General features: G+C 36.0%; 1 non-coding gene across 1 annotated transcript; it reads left to right on the top strand.

Moving 5' to 3' along the window:
* The first annotated feature begins 12,273 nt into the window (after positions 1-12,273).
* Positions 12,274-12,380, top strand: LOC117030583 (U6 spliceosomal RNA). Its single transcript, XR_004424415.1, has one exon. It is a non-coding gene; the product is annotated as a U6 spliceosomal RNA (small nuclear RNA).
* Positions 12,381-14,633: the final 2,253 nt, after the last annotated feature.

Genomic DNA, 14,633 nt, shown 5'->3' with positions numbered 1-14,633 from the left:
TAATATAACACAATATAGTATAACATAATACCAGGTCTTATTTAATTTTTGCTCCAAAAGACGCACTAGAGATGATTGTTTGGCTAGGTCTTATTTTCAAGGAAACACGGTGTCTCCTTTTTAAAACAGAAATCAAGTTTTGACTGTGAGTTGAAACAAACATGAAATATAAGGTTTTACCAAAATCTAAAGTTTCTTTGTATATCCATAGACCATAATTTAGAGTGGCTCCATATAGAGCTGGTATGCAGTTTTTCTTTCCTTACAATCTCTCTCTCTCTCTTTCTCTTTCTCTCTCTCTCTCTCTCTCTCTCTCTCTCTCTCTCTCTCTCTCTCTCTCTCCCTCCCCCTCTCTCTCTCCCTCTCCTTACTCATTAAAGCAAAAACAAGCAAGTTTACACACAGGAAAGCCTGGCTTTCTTAACAACCTGGCCATTTCTCAAGGAAGACAAATAAGAGAGAAAACATTTATGGAGACTTCTAAAAACCAACTTTTTTTATTTTACTCAGGCAAATAAGAGTTTGTTTTCTGACTTGATTAGTTACTAGCTCTGTGACCTTAGGCAAATTACTCAATGTATCTGAACTTGAGTTTCCTAATATATAAAATGCATGTAATAATTATTTTGGATGTTGTAAAGATGAAACAAGTTGAAAAGGTTCAGTGACTGGCACATTAAAAAGGTAGTTTCCTTTCCCTTTACCCTTATTCTTTCACCTATGAGTATATCTGATTCTTCTTTAAAGAGATGTAATATGAGGTACATATATGCAGAATATATTACTACCTATTATAAGATGGTAGAGTGGTTAGAAGGATGAGTTTTGAAATACAACAGATATAGTTTCCAATTTTAGCTTCTCTACTTAACTGTGTAATTTTGAGCCAGTCCCTTAACCTTGAGAAGATGCAGTGTCCTCATCTATAAATAGAGATGAAAATAGCATCTACCTCTTATGTTGTTAAATGGGATACACAAGTAAAATACACTGACTGCCCCAATAGCTGGAATTGCTTAATACATTTTAGTTCTTTTACCCCTATTGTTACATTAATAAAATAATTATTGTAATTGTTAGTATTATTCTAAATCAGTGTTTCTTAATTTCAGGCTGAGGATGAATAAACAACATTTTTATGTAAATTTCTTTTCAACTGGTCTCTTAGAGACAATGGTTGTAGTTCTGTTTCATCTTTCCTACTCCCCGACTCATTAGTAGGGCCCAAAATAGAGAACATGACTAATATGGGTGAGGAAAAATTGTTTTTGATGGTTGAAATCTCTGCAAATGTGAGTGACTTACAAGGCAATGTCTCTCCATTAACTGGATATGTCCTCATTCTGAGCCTGGCTTACATGAGACAGACCACCTAGAAGGCCCTTTTGCAACCCATTCTCCATTCCAGAATAACAGAGGCCAACTCTAATTTAAGAACAAAATAGAGTGCTAAGCCTGGAGGCTATTCACTCAGAAACACCACCAAAAATCATGGCACACAACTGGTTCCATGAAGATGCCACTCGTGTACTCATTAGGCACAGATATCACAGCTTGCCACTGATTACCACCAATTTGGGGACCTGGACACTACCAATAGAACCACTACATCATGAATTGATTCAGATGTTGGGCTGCTAAATGGAATAGTCAGCTATTTACATACTAGAGTCTCACGTAGTTATTTTAAATGTTTACGCTCGTTTTGTCTCCTATCACTCTTCCTCCACAGCATTCCCCACCACTACCCAATCTCCACAGGCTGAAGATGTGCTGAAGAATCCCTTTACCCTTTAATTCATATCTTACCCTCTTTTGTCTCTCTAAATTTCTACTTATTTTCTATGTTTAAACCACTGAGACAAGGATAAAGAAATGTATTTTGCCTGAGATAGTGGCAGCAATGAGCTTGCCCATTAAACAAGCCTATTATTTTTCTCTCTCTTTAATGAAGATGGATAAATATTATACTGTAGCTTAATAACTTTATTAGCTAAGTGAATTATAGCCCTTTCACCAAAAGTCAAGGTAATAATGCCAGCAAAGGAACAACGGGTTGTTCACCTTGATGGGAACTGCAGGCAATGCCCAATATGTGCATAAGTAATTCATGGTCTGTAATCATAAAGCACCAACCAAAGTAACACATTTCACTGGTGGAGAGAGTAGGATATGGTAGGCTGCTCTAAACTGGAGTGTTAAATAGACACTGGTCTCCTGGTGCTGCTGAATATACACAAGGGGAAATACAACTTAGAGACAACACACAGCAAGCCTTTTACTCAGTCATTTAGTACTTCAGCAATAAGAAACACAATGTAAGTTCTGTGCTGTAGTAAGCCTATGCGCCTAATGCTGACAGAGCTTGACCTTCATAACTAAAAATCTTTAAAGCCCTTCAAAGAACCCTAGAATTCCATGTACTTGTACATATTCATTCTGGACTAGAAAGTCCTTAACTGTGCATTGGCATTTCAAGCTTATAAACTGACTCTCTGATTAAACAATGAGTTAGAAAGCAGGAGTGATGATCTGATTATTTCAAAAGGCAGAATTCTCTCTCTCTCTCTCTCTCTCTCTCTCTCTCTCTCTCTCTCTCTCTCTCTCTCTCTCACACACACACACACACACACACACCCCACCACCACCACCTGCAGCAAATGCCAATACTTTTAAAGAATTTATGGAATAAGAGGGACCTACCTGACTAGATGTAGAGTTTTTTGTTTGTTTGTTTGTTTGTTTGTTTTCTGATGAGACAGGAAGTAAAAGGAAAGGAAAGGGTAGTGACCTGCTGTTGGGAGAAGGACATAAAATTTTACTTAGGAGGCACATAATTTGAAATCATGCCATTTGATTTGATCACTGTCCTACCATTTTAGTCTTTACTGAGAAAGCAAAAAAGTAGCGTTTTCTACTATTTCTTGTTAGTTAGCCCTCTTATATAATCTCTTTCTCTCAGATTCCCCTTCAAAGTCATAAAGATAGTAACCTCTAAAATGTTTCTCATCATTTGTTACATAGTATAGCAAAATAAATAAATAAATCCAACAAGTTATAAGAGTAAAAAAGGATCATTAAGGAAGATCATTAGAATATTACAAAGCAAGCTTGGCTTTCCATGGTAGTGGTCATTTAATGCTCTTTTGAAACTAATAATCAAACAGCTCGTATATCAACTCATTCCTATGTTCATAGTGTAACACTGGATAGTGTACCTATAGTGGCATGAAGAAAGCTTTCTAAATACTCAAGTCACTAGTGGAAGGGAAGATAAGTTTTAATGAGTTATATGAGAAAAGGGGGTCTTTTTAAAATTAACCTCAACCTCTTTTATTCTCCATATTCCACTGAATCTTAATCATCATCTCCCTATCTTTTCATTTCCATTGCTATAAACCTCATTGCAACAATTCCCTATCGCCAAAATTCTACTCATTGGAATTCATTGCTGGCATAGTTGCCTAAGAAGTACTACTAAAGTAAAGCCCTTATTATGATTTCTTATACTCAGACTATTTAATAGTTCCTTATCACTAATTAAATAAAACCCACATTCCTTAGTCAAAGATGTCCATGATTTTGTCTTTGATTATCTGTCTATCCCATCTCCCATAGGATGTTACTTCTAATTGATTCAAACTGAACTACTTTTCCAATGCTAATGACTTTTCTCTTATAGAAATTTAGAAGCAAGTTCAAAGTTTACAATCACTACTCTTTCTACACTTCAATGGCATCTTATATGTATCATTCATACAGCACTAGCACATTGTGACTTGTATTAGATTTATTAATTTACTCAACAATAAGCTTTAAACATAGCCATTGATCATTAAATATTTATTGCATAAATAAATGAGTGAATGTGTCTTCGTAGTCCATTAACAATGCCTGCCTTTTGACAAGGTGCATAGAGGAGGCAGATGATTTCTCTAATTGGGAATGATTCTGGTACTGGTCTACAGGGTCACTACACAGGTTATTTTCCTAAGATCAGACATAAAACTAAATTATTATGAATTTGTATCAATACTTCATATGTGATGGAACTTAAACATTAGTTTGATGAAAACTAGAAAATATAAGTCCATTTAAAGATACAGGTATCATTTACTTTTTCTATCGATAGAGAAACAGTATAACCAAAATCAGAATTATGAGATATTATAAGATGAAGCAGATCTCATGTTGCAAGCTACACAAAGTATTTAGAATTTTCTTTTTTTCATTTAATATATGCATAAATATTCCTAGAGCTGACTGCATTACAGATATAGAATTGCCAGTTATTCTTTTAATTTCTGGAATCTTTCACTTTGAAAATGTATAAATGACCTGCAGGAGGGCCTTTTTTCAAGCAGGCAGTCATAATTTTTATTTTTGCTTTTAGGCTGTATCATTAGCAATTCATTTTTCTTTTGCAATTAATAGACCTGTGGAATGTATTCTAATGGGTGGGAAGGAGGATCAAAAGACATCTGTGCAAAACAACAAGTGAAAAAGCCCCACTTGGATGTCATAGAAATGGTGGTGTGAGGTAAGCCTCGAAATCTCCCCTGGAATTTACAACAAATTGAACAACTATAATTATGCAAAGGACCCCCTGCACAGCAGACAGGCCACACTACTACACACGCAACTGAAATCATCTAAAATTGGGCAAATTGGGTGAGCTGGGTAGGAGGGCAACTAAGAAGTGCGGAGACTCAGGCTATGCGGATGCAAGACGTGACCTAGCTTAGAGCTCCGAGCTCCCTGCATTCCAAGCTATCACAGCAATGGGAGAGGAAAGAATTCAGACTGCTAGTGCTCTATTTAGGGCCCACAATCCCGCCTGAGGGAACAGCATATAACATGGCTGAATCCAATGCTCACGACAGAGACCTGAGAACAAAGACTGAGGGAAGAAGGGTGAAAAAGGAGGATTAAGCCCACACTGCCAAGCAGAGGACAGAAGGCTTAGGAACAGAGCTTAGCTGATTCCTCCCACCCTCCCAGAGCTTGCCCCACCCCCAAGTACCAAGTGCTAGAAGTGGGACTGTAGCAGTGTCACATCAAGAGAACAGAATATTGGCAGTTCTGAGAACTGCTACACGCAGCCACGGACTCACAGCCCTACTACTTCTGGCAAAGTGGGAGCCGGGGAGACCTGGGTGCAGGATAGGCTGGTGCTGGTGGTCAACACCATTGCTCACAGCCACCTCTCACAACCAAACCCGTCCCCACCCCCACCTATCTGGACGGACACCTGCCAGGGTAAACAGAGCCAATGAAACACACAGACCCTGAATCTGCGGCAGGAAGAGCTTCAAAAGTACAGAAGATTTCCACATCCCTCAACAGAGGCAGTGCTCTGAGACCCAGGAAACCTGCTCACAGTGGAGAAGCCCACCTTCCAGGGAATCCCCCCCGTTGTGGAAGAAGCTGGAAGAGTGCAGAGAAAATATAACACTACAGTGTGAGAAAGAATTAAAGGATGCAGTTGGAAACAAAATACAGCATTCTACGAACACCTACTGGAAAGCAAAGTAAAGACCTATTGCTATCAACCTGTTGATGAACCCACTCCTGTAGTTGCCTAGAATATGAAATAATAATTCACTAATTACCATGAATAACCAGGGCAGCAAGTAAGCACAAAAAGAAAATGAAAAGTATCCAGAAAATAAACTTAAAGACAGGGAAATACATGACTTAAATGACAGAGAATACAAGATTGCAATTCTGAAAAAACTCAATGAGATGCAAGAAAACACAGACAGGTAGTTTAACGAACTCAGAAACACAATCAAAGAACAAAATGAACATTTTACCACAGAGTTTGAAATTTTGAAAAAGAACCAAATAGAATTTCTGGAGATTAAGAACTCAATTAAAGAAATGAAGAATGAAATAGCCAGCATAGGGAGTAGAGTTGACCAGATGGAGGAAAGAGTCAGTGACATCAAAGACAGAAATCTGGAAATTACACGGATGGAAGAAGAAAGAGATTTGAGACTTAAAAGAAATGGAAAAAAAACTCTACAAGAACTTTCTGACTCCATCAGAAAGAGCAATATAAGAATAATGGGCATACCAGAAGGAGAAGAAAGAGAGAAGGGAACAGAGAGTATATTCAAACAAATAGCTGATGAGAATAGAACTGGATTCTCAAATCCAAGAAGCAAGTAGAACACCTATTACCTCAATCCCAACAGGCCTTTTCCAAGACATATTGTACTGAAGCTTTCAAAAATCAATGACACAGAAAGAATCCTCAAGGCAACCAGGGAAAAGAAGATGGTAATCGAAAATGGAAAGCCCATTAGAATATCATCAGATTTTTCAGCAGAAACTCTACAAGCCAGGAGGGAGTGGAACCAAATATTCAAACTATTGAATGAAAGAAATTATGAGCCAAGAATAATATATCCAGCAAAGAAATCCTTTAGATATGAAGGAGGAATAAAGACCTTTCCATATATACAGGAACTCAGGGAATTGTCTGACACACGACCTGCACTACAAGAAATACCGAAGGAGGCTATTCGACCAGCATCAATAGGGATAATTTTCGGCAACCAAAACATAAAAGGTGGTGGGGGGTAGTAAAGGCCTGAACCGGAAGACAGGAATGGAGAAAGTAAGCATGCTGAGGAAAATGGAATACTCTAAATATCAAACTTTCTTTTACATAAACTTAAGGGTAATTCCTCAAAAAAAAAAAATCCATAACTGAAATATATCATAATAAAAGAAGAAACGGGGGGTGGGGTGGGAATCATAGAATACCACCACACAGAAATAATAGACAACAACAAAAAGGCAAAGAAATAATGGAGACACAGTCTTACCATAAAACTAAAAATAGAATGATACGAAATTCTCACATATCATAATCGCCCTAAATGTAGATGGACTGAACTCACCAATAAAAAGGCAAAGAGTAGAAATTGGATCAAAAATCTAAACCCAACCATATGCTGCCTCCAAAAGACACATCTCAGCTACAAGGACAAGCATAGACTAAAAGTGAAAAGGTGGAAATTGACATTCCAAGGAAATGGTATTCAGAGAAAAGCAACTATAGCCATACTTATATCAGATGAAACAGACTTTAGGATAAAAAAAGGTAAGAAGAGACAAAGATGGACATTTCATAATCAAAAAGGGGACTATACAACAAGAAGACATCACATTAATCAATATTTATGCCCCTAATAAGGGAGCGCCAAAATATACTACATTTACTAATGGAACTAAAGGGAGAAACTGACCAAAACACATAATATTAGGGGACCTAAATACATCATTGACAACTATGGATAAATCATACAAATGGAAAATAAATAAAGAAATAGCAGTGCTAAATAACACATTAGATGAAATGGTCATAATTGAAATTTATAGAGCACTTTAATCTAAAGCATCAGATGATACATTTTTTTTTCTAATGTACATGGAACTTTCTCAAGATAGACCATACATTGGGACATAAAACTAGCCTTAGTAAATTTATGAAGACTGAATTCACACCAAGCATATTCTATATCACAAGGCTTTGAAATTGGACATCAACGGCAAAAAGAAAGCAGGAAAAAGCACAAATATGTGGAGATTAAACAACATACTTTTAAATAACGACTGGGTCAAAGAGGAAATTAGAGGAGATATCAAAAGATGCATAGAAACAAATGACAATGAAAATACATCCTACCAAAATTTTTGGGTTGCAGCGAAAGCAGTTTTAAGAGGGAAATTAATATCATTACAGGCCTATCTCAAGAAACAAGAAAAATCCCAAATAAGTAACCTCACGTTACACCTTAAAGAACTAGAAAAAGAAGAACAAATGAAACCCAACGTCAGCAGAATAAAGGAAATAATAAAAATCAGAGCAGAACTAAATGAAATAGAGAACAAAAACACAATAGAAAAAATTAATGTGACAAAGAGCTGGTTCCTTGAAAATATTAATAAAATTGACAAAACCTTGACTACTTGACACTAAGATAAAAAGACAAAAGACACTAATAAACAAAATCAGAAATGAAAGAGGGGAAGTTATAACGGATGCCACAGAAATACAAATGATGATCCAAGAATACTATGAAGGACTATATGCCACCAAATTCAATAACTTAGCAGAAATGAACAAGTTCTTATAAACATATGGCTTTCCTGGGAAGAATTGGAAAATCTAAATTGATCAAACACCAGTAAGGGAATTGAATCAGTCAGGAGAAACCTTCCCAAAAGCAAAAGTTCAGGACCAAATGGCTAAAACTAGTGAATTCTACCAAACCTTCAAAGAGGATCTATTATCTGTCCTACTCAAACTCTTCCAAAAAATTGAAAAGAGACAATACTCCCTAACTCATTTTATGAGGCCAACATTACCCTGATATCAAAACCTGGTAAGGATAGCACACACACAAAAAACTACAGCCCAATATATCTGATGAATACAAATGCAAAAATCCTAAAAAAAATTATAGCAAATTGAATGAGACAATACATTAGAAAGATTATTCATCACAATCAAGTGGGGTTCATCCCTGGGGCACAAGGATGGTTCAACATATGCAAATTCATCAATATGACACATCACATAAACAAACTAAAGGATAAAAATCATAAGATTATATCAATTGATGCAGAAAAAGCATTTGACAAGATAAAACATCCATTTATGATTAAAACACTTAATAAAATAGGTATAGAAGGAAAACACCTTAACATAATAAAGATCATATGTAATAAACCCTCAGCTTATATCATAATTAAAAGTGGAAACCTGAAGCTTTATGCTCTATGTTTGGAAACACGACAGGGCTGTCCCCTATCACCTCTACTTTTCAACATAGTGTTGGAAGCCCTCTCCATAGCAATCGAGCAAGACAAAGAAATAAAAGGCATCCAAATTAGGAATAAAAAAGTTAAATTGTCACTCTGCAGATGACATGATGCTATATATATAAAACCCTAAACACTCCAACAAAAAGCTTTGAGAAACAATAAACAAATACAGTAAAGTTGCCACCTACAGAATCAACATACAAAAATCCATTACATTCCTATATACTAACAATGCAATCTCACAAAAAGAAATTTAAAAAATCAATTCCTTTTGCATTTCCAGCAAAAAGAATAAAACACCTAGGAATAAACTGAACGAAGGATGTGAAAGACCTACATGCTGAAAACTGTAAGACACTTTTAAAAGAAATTGAAGAACACACAAAAAAATGGAAACACAATTTGTGTACATGGTTTGGAAGAATCAACATAGCAAAATTGGCCATATTACCCAAAACAATATACAGATTAATGCAATACCCATCAAAATCCCAATGGCATTTTTTAAAGAAATAGAACAAAAAATCATCACATTTGTGTGGAACCACAAAAAACTCTGAATAGCCAAAGCAATGATAAGGAAAAAAACACAGTGCTGTAGGTATCACACTCCGAGACTTTAGCTTGTACTACAGGGCAACAATAATCAAAATAGCATTGTATTGGCAGAAAAACAGACACATAGACCAATGGAATAGAATTGAGAACAAATAAATAAACCCACATGAGTATGGACAAATAATTTTTGAAAAAGAAGCAAAAAACTTTCAATGGAGAAAGGACAGCCTCTTCAATAAATGAAGCTGGGACAATTAGAAAGCCATGTGAAAAAGAATGAAACTGGACTGCTATCTCTCACCATGTACCAAAATTAATTCAAAATGGATCAAAGATTTAAGCATAAGACCTGACACAATAAACTGCATAGAAGAAAACATAGTTACTAAACTTATGGACCTTGGGTTTAAAGAGCATTTTATGAATTTGACTCCAAAGGCAAGGGAAGTAAAAGCTAAAATAAATTAATGGGACTATATCAAACTTAAAAGCTTCTGCACAGCAAAAGAACCCGTCGAAAAAAGAGAGAGGTAACCAACTGAATGGGAGAAGATTTTTGCAAACAGTGCCTCCGATAAGGGGCTAATATCCAAAATATACAAGGAACTCATACAGCTCAACAACAACAACAACAACAACAACAACAAAAAACCCAATTGAAAAATGGGCAGAGGACCTGAAGAGATATTTCTCCAAATAAGACAAACAAATGGCAAATAGACATATGAAAAAATGCTCAACATCACTAATCATCAGAGAAATGCAAATAAAAACCACAATGAGATATCACCTCACCCTAGTTAGAACGGCTACCATCAACAAGACAAATAGTTAGAAGTGTTGGAGAGGCTGTGGAGAAAAAGGAACCCTCATACACAATTGGTGGAAATGAAGATTGGTGCAGCCACTATGGAGGGCAGTGTGGAGGTTTCTCAAAAAATTACAAATAGAATTACCATATGACCCAGCAATCCCTCTCCTGGGTATCTACCCCAAAACTCTGAAAACATTTATCCATAAAGACAAGTGTGCTCCCATGTTCATTGCAGCTTTACTTACGGTGGCCAAGACATGAAAACAACCAAAATGTCCTTTGACAGACAAATGCATAAATAAGATGTGGTATGTATACACAATGGAATACTATCAGGCAGTAAGAAAAGATGAAACAGGACCATTTGTGACAACCCAGTTGGATCTTGAGATTATCATGCTAAGCGAAATAAGTCAGACAGAAATAGCAGAGAACCATATGATTTCACTGATATGGGTATAAACTGAAAACAACAAAAGAACAAGACAAACAAATGAGAAACAAAATCTCATAGACACAGACAATAGTTTAGTGGTACCAGAGGGTAAGGGGTGAGGGAGGTGGTAGATGAGGGTAAAGGGGATCAAATACATGGTGATGGAAAGAGAACTGACTCTGGGTGGTGAACACACAATGTGATTTATAGATTTCAGGTATAGAATTGTATACCTGAAATCTATGTAACTTTACTAACAATTTTCAGCCCAATAAGTTTCTATTTAAAAAAATAAATAAATAAACTTTATTTTTTAGATTTAAAAAAAAGCATATTGCATTCCTATATACTAAGAATGAAATCTAAGAAATAGAAATAAGAAAAACCATTCATTTTGCAATTGTAACAAAATAATAAAATACTTACACAAGGATGTAAAAGGAATAAACTTACACAAGTATGTAAAAGACCTATATATTGAAAATCATAAGACATTTTTTTTAAAAAATTGAAGAAGACCAAAGAAATGCAAAGGCATTCCGTGTTCATATATTGGAAGAATCAACACAGTTAAAAAGGCCATATTACCCAAAGCAATATACAGATTTAATGCAATCCCCATTAAAATCCCAATGGCTTTTTTCAAAGAAATAGAAGAAAAAATTATCAGATTTGCATGGAACCAGAAAAGACTCTGAATAGCCTAAGCAATCATAAGAAAAAAGAACAATGCTGGAAGTATCACACTCCTTGACTACAGCTTGTATTACAGGGCAACAATAATCAAAATAGTATGGTATTGGTAGAAAAACAGACACACAGACAAATGGAAGAGAATTGAGAACAAAGAAGTAAACCCACATAAATATGAACAGATAATTTTCAAAAAGAAGACAATAACCCACAATGGAGAAAAGGCAGCCTCTTCAATAAATGGTGCTGGGATAATTGGAAAGCCATGTGCAAAAGAATGAAACTAGACTGCTATCTGTCACCATGCACCAAAATTAACTCAAAATTGGTCAAAGACCCAAACATAAGACCCGAAACAATAAACTGCATTGAAGAAAACATAGGTACTAAACTTATGGACTTTGGATTAAAAAAGCATTTTATAAATTTGACTTCAAAGGCAACAGAAGTAAAAGCTAAAATGAATGGGACTAAATCAAACTAAAAAGCTTCTTCGCAGCAAAAGAAACCATTGACAAAATAAAGATGCAACCAACGAAATGGGAGAAGATTTTTGCAAACGATGCCTCTGATAAGGGGCTAATATCCAAAATAAAGAAGGAACTCATACAAATCAACAACAAAAAAAGAAAGAATCCAATTAAAAATTGGGCAAAGGATCTGAATAGACATTTCTCTAAAATGGACATACAAATGGCCAATAGATATAAGAAAAAATTCTCCACATCACTAATCATCAGAGAAATGCAAATAAAAACCACAATGAGATATCACCTCATATCAGTTAGAATGGCTATCATCAACAAGACAAATAGTAACAAGTGTTGGAGAGGCTGTGGAGAAAATGGAACCCTCATATAGTGTTGGTGAGAATGCAGACTGGTGCAGCCACTATGGAAGGCAGTGTGGACGTTCCTCAAATTTAAGAATAGTGCTCGCTTCGGCAGCACATATACTAAAATTGAAACGATACAGAGAAGATTAGCATGGCCCCTGCGCAAGGATGACACACAAATTCGTGAAGCGTTCCATATTTTTAAGAACAGAAGAAACCTCCACAACGGGAACCAAATGAAGCAGAGGTAACCAAACTTTCAGAGACAGAGTTCAGAACACTGGTGATAAGAATGTTTAAGGAGCTTAGAGAAGACATAAACAAGGATGTAGAAATCATAACGAACAACCAGTTAGAACTAAAGAACACAATTACCGAAATTAAGAACTCACTTGAAGGAATTACCAGCAGGTTAGATGAAGCAGAGGATCGAATCAGCGACTTAGAAGACAAGGTAGCAGAGATCACCCAAACGGAACAACAGAAAGAAAAAAGAATAAAAAACAATGAGGATGGCTTAAGAGACCTCTGGGATAACATCAAGCGCAACAACATGCACATCATAGGAATACCAGAAGGTGAAGAGAAGAAGCAAGGGATTGAGAACATATTTGAAGTAATAATGTCCGAAAACTTCCCCAGCCTGATGAAGGAAACCAACATACAAGCCCAGGAAGTACAGAGAGTTCCAACCAGGATAAACCCAAACAGGTCCACACCAAGACACATTATAGTTAAAATGGCAAAGCTTAAAGACAAAGAGAGAATCCTAAAACCAGCAAGAGAAAGACAGAGGGTTACATACAAGGGAACTCCCCTAAGACTATCAAATGATTTTTCTACAGAAACATTCAAGGCCAGGAGAGAGTGGCAGGAGATACTCAAAGTGATGGAAAACAAAGGCCTACAACGTAGATTACTTTATCCAGCAAGGCTAACATTGAAAGTTGAGGGACAGATAAAGACCTTTCCAGGAAAAAATAAACTAAAGGAATTTATTACCACCAAGCCAACATTGCAAGAAATACTAAAAGGACTTCTGTAAATAGAAGAAAGATCAAAACAACCTAACTACAAATTTAAAAATGGCAATAACTATGTACCTATCAGTAATCACTTTAAATGTAAATGGATTAACTGCTCCAATCAAGAGATGTAGGGTGGCTGACTGGATAAGATAGCAAGACCCTTGTATATGCTGTGTACAAGAGACTCACCTTAGAACAAAAGACACACACAGGCTGAAACTGAAGGGTTGGAGTAAGATATTTCATGCAAATGGAAACGAGAAAAAAGCTGGAGTTGCAATACTTACATCTGACAAAATAGACTTTAAAATGAAGAACATATTAAAAGATAAAGATGGGCACTATATAATAATAAAGGGATCGATCCGACAAGAGGACACAACCATAGTAAACATCTATGCACCCAACATAGGAGCACCTAAATATATAAAACAGGTACTGACTGACATAAAGACAGAGATCAACAGTAACACTATCATAGTAGGGGACTTCAACACACCTCTGACAACAAGGGACAGGTCTTCCGGACAGAAAATCAATATGGAAACAACATCCTTAAATGATACATTGGAACACTTGGATTTAATCGATATTTTCAGAACATTTCACCCCAATGCTGCAAAATACACCTTTTTCTCAAGCGCACGTGGAACATTTTCCAAGATAGATCATATGTTAGGCCACAAAACAAGTCTTGATAAATTTAAGAAAATTGAAATCATACCAATTGTCTTCTCTGATCACAATGCTATGAAATTAGAAATGAACTACAGGAAAAAAACTGGAAGACACACCAATTCATGGAGGCTGAATAACTTATTACTAAATAATGAATGGGTCAAGCAGGAGATCAAGGAAGAAATCAAAAGATATCTCGAGATAAACGAAAATGAAAACACGACGACCCAAAATCTATGGGATGCCGCGAAAGCAGTCCTAAGAGGGAAATTCATAGCTTTGCAGGCCTACCTAAAGAAACAAGAAACATCACTAATCAACAGTTTATCTTCGCACTTAAGGGATCTGGAAAAAGAACAGCAAAATAAGTCCAAAGGGAGCACAAGGAAGGAGATAATAAAGATCAGAGCAGAAATAAATGAAATAGAAACCAGAAAAACAATACAAAAGATCAATGAATCCAAGAGTTGGTTCTTAGAGAAGATAAACAAAATCAACAAACCTTTAGCCAGACTCATTAAAAAAAAAGAGATAGAGGACCCAAATTAATAAAATCAGAAATAAAAGAAGAGAAGTGACAACGGACACCGCAGAAATACAAAAAGTTTTAAGAAGTTACTATGAGCAACTATATGCCAACAAATTTGACAATCTGGAAGAAATGGACAAATTTCTAGAGGCGTACAACCTTCCAAGGCTAACTCAAGAAGAAAGAGAAAACCTGAATAGACTGATTACCACCACGGAAAT

This window comes from Rhinolophus ferrumequinum, chromosome X (genome assembly GCF_004115265.2).
Source record: "Rhinolophus ferrumequinum isolate MPI-CBG mRhiFer1 chromosome X, mRhiFer1_v1.p, whole genome shotgun sequence".
Taxonomy (NCBI): Eukaryota; Metazoa; Chordata; class Mammalia; order Chiroptera; family Rhinolophidae; genus Rhinolophus; species Rhinolophus ferrumequinum.
This window is presented reverse-complemented; position numbering and strand designations above follow the sequence as displayed.